We start from the raw sequence: 8,932 nt of genomic DNA on the forward strand, positions 1-8,932 counted from the left end.
TTAAAGCTAGTTTGCCTGTTACTCCTGTTTTTTCTTTCCCAAACGGTGAAGACAAACACCGGAACCAAATACCAGGAGTTGAGTTTTCATTAAAACAAAATCATGGCCGGTGTTTTAACTGCGTGCCAAATGAATCAGAGCACCCAAGGCGCAGAGTCCGGCGCAGTGCTCCCTTCACATAAGACGTTACATTATGTCACTTCCAGCAAACTTCACGGAAAACAATAAGGGCAAAACAGCATCACTGATCTGTTTTAACAAAATATTATAAACACTGAATCTGTGCGTGTTGAATTTAGGGGAAACAAGCAGGTTCAGTTGATTCATTACACAGATTGCTAATGAACAAGCTGCTAGCTACACTTGTTAGTGTTGGTTTTCTCTTCTAAGCAGGTCTTCAATTCAGTCTTATTTTTGCATGATTGTGGTATTGTGATAAAAGCCAATTGCCAGTGCAAATCAACATTTAATCTGTTTTATAACATAAAATCTATACGATAATACGGTTCCTTTGTTGCCATTGAATGACAATTAACAAAGCTGAGAACCTTCAAGGACAATGTCTCCAAAATTAAGAAAAACAGGAGTCAGAAAACTTGTGTTCAGCTGCCTGTAAGATCTGTTTGTATATCTTATATCTTATTGATGAAAAGAGAGGGGGGGGGGGGGGTGGTATCAATACGTCATGAAAGGAAAGGTCACAAACAAATTCCAAACTACAACGATACTCTGTCTTCATTCCAAGCGTCTTTCTCCTGTGTTTCCTCTCACGGTGTACTCTGACATGCGCTGTGCTATCAGAGCCTCCTGCTGTCAGCTGTTTGGCAGAAGCTTTTCATGCTGAAGCTCAGGCCTGCTCAGAACGGAGTCAGTGTTTCTGCAAGGTGAGCAGAAACTCACGGCCGTGACATTTGACTTTTCTGTCTGGCCTTTAACACAGCCGGCTGGACTAGAGCACTGCCAAAGCACTGTGTGTGGCCTGTGTGTGTGAGACTCCTGAGATGATTGGGATAGGCATTACTCCTGGTGGGATGTGATGATATCATATCCACATGCTGTGGTCCGACACACACAAGCACACATGCGCACTGACATCATCATCATCACCATGCAAACCAGAAGGGCTGTATTTTCTTTTTATTTCATGGCGATCAACAGGATGATATCATCATCAGTCATCCCTGCCATTCACCACACATTTCTGGACATCAGCTTCCTGGCAGCGGGTGATATCATCAGGTAGGAAGTGATGATGTCACAGGTCTAGATTGAAAGTGACTAAGAAAGAGCACTCTGCCAATTTTATTCTTCACAGATCACCAACTGGCAACAAAATACACTTTTTTTATTAATTTGTATTATAGTTTTTTCAACCCAGCTTTTCCTGCTTTTTACAGTTTAAAAACAAATCCCTAAATACATTTCCATTTTTCTGGTTCCAGGAGGAACCAGCCAACATCTTGCCAACATAGTGTATCACTTGCAGCTAATAACCACAGTGTGGACATTATGTGACAGGCACCGGCTGCCATAAATCAGAAGTATGATCGCTGTATTGTCACATTTTGTCCGAGGCCCGAGGGAAAGATGCCATCACCTGTGAGGGAGGAGAAAAGAGGGAGGTGATGATGTGTGAAGGAAGAGGACGAGGATGGAGGGAGGAAGAGCGGGAAAAGAAAAATAAAGAGGCAGATGTGAATATATTCATGGGTAATGGATTACTAGACGCAGGAGAGAGAGAGATAATTGTTTGGAGTATTCGCTCCAAGTCCCAGCTCAATTTCAAACCCTCCACTTAAGTGAGTGGGTATGAGTGTGTTTCAGTATGTGTGTAAGTGTGTGTTACAAGTGCTTTTGGAGTGGCAGCAGTGAAAGAGTGCCATCCCCCGTACTTAGCTTTAGCACTTTTCATTCAAATGCACAGGCCAGCCAGACACACACTTACACACACACACACACACACACACACACACACACACACACACACACACACAGACAGTGGTGAGATTTTATTGTTCTTCTGCTCTCGATTGTTAAATCATACAGCAACATCACCTTTCCATGGAGAGAAGACTCCATTACCACTCACCCCCGTACACACAATCATCATGTCACCCTCCTCTTCTCCTCTTCCTCCATCTCCCACTCATCCTCATATTTATCCTTTCTCTCACCCTTTTATCTTCTGCTCCCGTTAACTCGATTCCTCCTTCGTCGTTCGTTCACTTTTTCTTTCACAGTCTTCTTGCGTTTGTTAAACAAACCGTCAACCTCAACCGCCAGAAAATGACCGTATATCAGCCATTACAGCTGTTGCCTCAAGACCACATAACTGTATGTTAACGTTCAAGTGACAAAGCCCTCGAGCCCTCTGGACCTCCAGGCAAGGCTACTCAAACTGAGCATTAGAGCATCAAACTGCCACATGTAGGCAAACCTTTTCTGGAAAGGACGAGGTGTTTGTCAAAAATCTTACTGCCTCACTAAAAGAGACACAAGAGAGGAGAGTTTTGACACCAGTGTGGCAGGGCGACAGTGAGCACTCATACAAGGAGGATCTGCAGATTTATGTAAACTATATTCATATTAAATATCAATCAATCAAGGCAATTACTTACTTATCAAACTAAAATTCAGCAAATGTAGGTTGAACAAATGTACCTAACAGAATGTGCTCGCATATATGCACGTTATATACAGCAGCTATTTACTTTGAACTGTTTCACCATGATGTGAGGTGAAAGCTGCTCTGTTCCCTTTTCACTGTCCAGCGTTGCTGTACTTTGAAATTTATTGGTCTCACTCTTGATTTTGAAACTGTTCTGTGAACGGAGCCAAACCTCAAAAGAAAGCTTGCTGTCAGCATGTACAGCCTGTGTACATAAAGGGTTTGAATCCAGCTGAAGGAGGAGGGAGGAGGAGGAGGGAGGAGAGAGGGGATTAGGGTGTGTGTGTGTGTGTGCGTGTGTTTGTGTGTGTGTGTGCGTGTGCATGTGTGTGTGTGGTTCCTCCTGATGGGGTTAAGAGCAACGGGAGTGTGATGTGGTGATGGAGAGAAGAGGAGAGAGGAGAACATTTTTAGAGAAGGGAGATCCATTAGCTAATGGATGTCTTCAGTCCTGTCTCGTCAGACTTATCACTCACACGCACACACACACACACACACACACACACACACACACGTACAGAGGCAACAAGCTATCGAATTGGTGTTTTTTTGTGACTTGTGAATGTGTGCAGTTAGCGCTCCAACAAATTGACTGCATTCTTCAACTCATCGAAACGAGGCCATAAATAATCCCAAATTCAACTCATATCAACTCAAACGAAAACGCAGATGTGTGTTTACACTCTAAATACATTAATGTGTGTGTGTGTGTGTGTGTGTGTGCCATGAGACAGAAACTAATTGGTGTCAATAAGACATCTGTGGCTCCTCTTTGATTAAGCCTGCAGGCTAGAAATAGGAGAATAACACCTCACACACACTCTCACACACACACACACACACACACACACACACACGCACACAAACGCATGCACGCACAGCCTGTGGTTGTGCTGATAGCTAACTCCAGGCAGGGCCCATCTGTCTCATTACAGAAATGGTTCTCACAAGAGAATTTGTATTGTTTATGAACACACACACACACACACACACACACACACACACACACACACACGGTGTGTATGACCACATCGCTGGCAGGGCTGGTAGCCTTGCTCAACATCAGAGCTGCTGGAGACAGAAACAGCTTGACGTGACAGAAGAATGGAGGAGAAATAGAAAGAAAAAGAAAGATTTAAATAATAAAACAAATATACCCACAGAGCGAATAACGCCTCTGTCTCAGTTTTACAACTTATTGTGTAACAGTTTGACCTAGAAGCCTCTCTGGCTGTGTGATCTTTACTGGAATAGAGTTTAACATTTGAACAGTCAAGAAGGAGGTTACAGTCACATTTAAACTATTTTATTTCACTTTTATCCACATTTTAATCTCACATTTTCCTCTATAGATTAACTGTTTTGTGCCTCACAATGTCTTCGTCTTTTCAGGTTGAGTCAGCTGTAAAGCATTTTTGACAGCACCAATCCGTACTGCATGAAAGGCGAATTCAAATAAAGTTATTTTGAATCAATGAATGCTGATAGTTTTATGACAAACCGACATTTAATGTGTGTCACTTTTATTTATCACTGGCTCAATGCGTTTTGTTTAGTTTTATGTTGTGTGTGTGTTGCATATTTGATTGCATTTACAGAAAGATATTTTCTGTAAATGTATGTGTGTGGGTCAAAGTCCCTGTTATCAAACTCAACAGCAGACCGCAAAATAACAAAAAAATGTTGGAACATTGAGGTGTCACACATGCTGCATCTGTAGCAGGGGGTACTTTGAGAAATGGTCACACCTGACGGCTCATGTCTGTCAGGTGAGGCCATTATTGGGCTGATAATGTGTGATACTGTGTGACCAAGACATTAGATAAACTTGAGTCAGCCGTCTAGAAGAAACCCTTTCACTGCATGGAAGGTATCAAATTCACCCGATCTTTCACTTTTTGTTCTGCAGGTTTGATTTTCAACATTGCAGAGAATTAAGCCAGCGCTGTTTCAGAAACACGCTGAATGTTAAAGGAATTCACTTTTTTTTTTTGACTCACTGCTTATTCAACATTGAACCCTCTTTCATTGCAGATCTTTAACACTCCTGTTCCTCTCTTCATCACCATCTGCAGGTAAAGTTAATGGAAACAATAAAGTTCATGTCTTTTGGGCTTTCTAAGAGGTGAATGTCCTCAAAGGTCTCAAAGTTGGGACAAAGACCTGAGGTCTTGAACTAAAACAGGTTTATTTTAAGTGAAGAGAAAACAAACTAAATGCAACCATTCAGCCTATCTAAAGGAAGTCGGCCTGACTCCCACCAGTTTATATAGAGGATTGAGGCAGTTGACACAGCTGAGCTGAATCTTGGTGATGACCTGACTCCTCCCTACAAGCTCCTGCAGCGAGAGAGGCTGGGAAGAAAGCTGCATCGCTGTGTCTCAATTCCCTTAATTGTATCCTCATTTGCGTGTTTTCCTTGCATGTGTGGCTCTCCGCGGTGAAAAGCAACAAAGTGAAAAAACTGACAGCTTTTCCACAGAGAAGAAAGAACTTTAATTAAATATAGAGAATCAAAAAGTTATTTTACACTTCAAAGTTTAAAATAAAAAAAGAATCAACATTATCATCTTTACAGTAGTTTCCTCTGTACTCTTCCCCTCCACACTGATACTGCTGATAAATGTGTGTATGGATGATGACCACCACTGTGAGCCTGAACGCAGACAAGCCGTGATAACCGTTATTAACTGTTGCTGGACAAGTGCTTCGGATCATACTTCTTTTAACCAAACCCTCTATGTACTCCTTTCCTGTACAGGTATTTATATATGTACTATAAAAAGAAAAACATCCTTCAACTTTAAAAACATCACGTTTTTTCTTTCAGAGAAAAATGATGACACACTCAGACACACCAGTCGCAGGCACTCTCACACGTAGACACAAACATAAAAAAGTGGTCTCCAGACCCATATTTGAGATAAAATAAATAGGTGGCTCATTTTGTGAGGGAAAGGAAAGAAAGAGGGCAAACGTACAGAGTATTAAAAGCACAATCCAAACAAGGTGGAGGAGGGAAATGAATGCAGGAAGGGAGCGAAGAGAGGACAGAAAACCTGACAGAAGCAGGAGAAAGCCTTCATTAAGCAGCTGTTCCATCTTCCATCTTCCATCATAAAGACATATTTATGAACTCTATACCTATAACACAACTCAATTATGCAAACTTTAACAATAATGATACGAACAACATTGTGACGAAATGAATAATATCCGCCTGCTTTTCTGACTTACAAAGCAAAAAGAACAACACCATGGCTTGTTTTAATTTGATTGGAATTAGCAGTGGAAGTATGGCTTTTAATAAACAGACACTATAATACAAAACAAAAAAGATTAATAACTTTGACATGAGAGACAAATGATTCATCTTCATCAAATAAGAGGGGTTTACTTAATCAGCATGTGATGCCAGTTTCTGTCCAGTTAAGAATCCAAATTCACTTTCAAATAGTTTCTTTTAATGCCATGACCCTGATGACAAACAGACAAAGATAAATTTGTGACCGCTACCTGCTGCAGGTCTGAAAACAACACCAACAGCATACATAGCATGGCATTCTTACATGTATGACACAAAAAGAAAAACAAAACTAATTGCGTTGAAGCTGTGGCATAAGACTGTTTAGGCAGTAATGTCTCAAATAAGGGCTTTGGCAAAATTAACATGATCATGAATGAATTAAGACTGTTGAACCACACATTTAAGACATGTCACTGGCTAATTGTCCTGCGCTGCAAAAAAAGCCTTTTTTTGTTTTTACAAGACTTGTAAATTCATACCTCATCTTTACCTCTTGGAGAAGTGCAAAATGGGATGCAAATTGGTGAAATGGTGTTCTTTGAGTTACAGTTGTACTGTAAAAATGAACTGATCTCACGAGCAGATTTAAAAGAAAGTGGACCTCAGGGGAAGATGTTTTTAAGCAGCTTGATCTCACCACAAAACGTGAAATGACCATGACCTCCTAACAGCGTATTACATGGAGGTGGTAATGTGTCAAAATGATGTGCCGGCACCACGGAAACAATGCTAATGGAAAGTGAATAAGGATCCCTCGTCGTGGTGGACACACAAATTCCCAGGTTCAGCAGAAACACGTGTTAATCAAAGGTGGGCAGGTGGTTCGGGTGGATTGATGGATGGTTCAAACAAGAGACTTTCACCCAGGACACTGGTGTTCGTGTCCCCTGTGAAAGCAAAAGTCAACATTGACTTTCTACGATTAGATAGGCTACGTCAGTAATCTTAAACCAGGCCCAAATGTTTTTGTTCCTAAACCTAACCAAGTAGTTTTGCTGTTAAGAGGTCGTGGTCATTTCCCGTCCTTCTGTGAGATCACATTGATTTTAAGACTCAGTTGAAGACTTAATGACATTCTTTGCAGTGCAGCATTTAAGACACACCACTGGAATATTTTCTCACTCAAATTCTCAGTCACACCAGATAAGTGTCCAGGTGACAAAAGAAACACAATCTGATTGGCCGGCTGATGGCAGGAAGAAAAAAAGTAACACAGCAAAACCAAAAGAAAAACAAAACAGAAATAAGGATTTATGTATTAAGACAAACATTTGAGGCAACTCTCAAACAAAATCAAAGTCAAAATGGCAGCAGTCTTTAAGACGTGTTCCCCCTCTCATAGAGGTCGCTGTGGCGGTGTCCGACTTTATAACAGATCATGTGGTAACAGGGCCGACGGAGGTCTCAGCGGAGCAGTTAAGTCAGTTCCTAAACAGTGAAGCTGCCGTTGGCACCCGGTGTTCAAAAACCCATGCACTTACTTACGTCCTTTTTATAGTTAAATCTATCCTGAATCAGATCTGCAGCATGTCTACTTCCTCTCTCGAATCTTGCGTGGTGAAAATATATTTATTCCCGGTTTGTGAATTGGCTGATTTTTGTTTCTCTCTGCACCTTCTGTTGGCTGAAATAAGTAGCAGTGAAGATGTACGTGAAGCGAGCTCAAAGCAAACATGGGGATTTCTTGAATGGCTAAAACTGCAGCAGGCGGGAAGCATCTCAATCCTTCAGCCGATCGATTAAATGCAGAGGAAGACCTCGCTGTCTGAGTGTTTCTGCTGACGGTGGTGTGGATTTGGCAATAAGAAGTGAAAGTGTGTGTCTGGATTGGCTTGTCTGTGTCGGCTGGATTTGACCCTGTATGGATCCTGCAGCCTCATCATCATCATCATCTCCATCACCAGGCATTCTTCACATTATATTCCTTCATTAATGACTAAACTTCATAAATAGAAAGTCCTTCATGTGAGATACAGTTAGAAGATGATTATCACACGTGAACTGTTGCACAAAAAGAAAAACAAGTCACTCAGGGGAAGAAATGGATTCTCTCTAAAATAAATACACTTCCTGTGTCCGTGGAGAGTCGTAATGTAGGTGTGGCCGTTCTCCTATAAAGCATCAAGGTGTACAAAGTCTAAACAACTTATTTGTTTGCAAACAGTTTTTTGTTCGTCGTCTGTTTTTCTTGCTGTTGTTTTTGTGTTAGAAAGGGCCTGAGTTGGGTTTGTTCCTTCAAATCGGGACAGTTGCTTCCATCCCCGTCCGGAGTCTGACTCGCATCGAAATCCTCCGCAGGGATCGGTGTGAATGTGCTTGGTTCATCTCGCACAGTCACACGCACGCACGCACGCACACACACACACACACACACACACACACACACACACACGCACGCAGTCACTCACACCTTTACATGGGTTGAACAATCATTCCCGGGATTGCTGTTGGGTGGAAAAACAAACAGAGGGAAAGAGGGGAAAGAGAAAAAAACTTTTAAAACACAGCCAAATATTTGTCGTCATAAAAAATTCCCTCATAAATACATCAATATGTCTTTCCATCTGTGCAGCTGTGTGTCTGCAGCGACATTTAAAACATCAATAGACAAATAAATCAGTAAAATCGAGCAGGGACACATCATACAGTATAAGTTGGCTCTCGGCAATGCTGCTCACACACACACACACACACATTTAATTGTGCGAGGGAACAGTTGGTGTACTTTATTGCATGTTTGTGTGTGTGCGTGACAGATTGCATCATGGGGTATTTAAACCCAAGGGATGGGTGTCAACATGTGAGAGGCAGAGCCCAGCCCAAAGTCACACGCGCACACACACACACACACACACACACACACACACACACACACACCCATCCAATCACCCACCCAAACACACACAAAATCCCCAAAAATGTATATGTATGTATGTAAAGTGTATGGAAACCTTTTC

At 41.7% G+C, this 8,932-nt stretch overlaps 1 protein-coding gene across 2 annotated transcripts in view; it reads right to left on the bottom strand.

Annotated features, from left to right (window-relative positions):
* Positions 1–4,420: 4,420 nt before the first annotated feature.
* LOC116389058 (transcription factor COE1-like) overlaps positions 4,421–8,932 on the bottom strand; it is an 80,891-nt gene continuing 76,379 nt past the window's right edge. For both annotated transcript variants that reach the window (XM_031857461.1, XM_031857460.1), the window contains exon 17: positions 4,421–8,419. The gene's annotated coding sequence lies outside the window, so the exon portion shown is untranslated. The remainder of the gene's footprint in view (positions 8,420–8,932) is intronic.

The sequence above is a fragment of the Anarrhichthys ocellatus genome, unplaced genomic scaffold (genome assembly GCF_004355925.1).
Source record: "Anarrhichthys ocellatus isolate YVR2014 unplaced genomic scaffold, GSC_Weel_1.0 scaffold18, whole genome shotgun sequence".
Taxonomy (NCBI): domain Eukaryota; kingdom Metazoa; phylum Chordata; class Actinopteri; order Perciformes; family Anarhichadidae; genus Anarrhichthys; species Anarrhichthys ocellatus.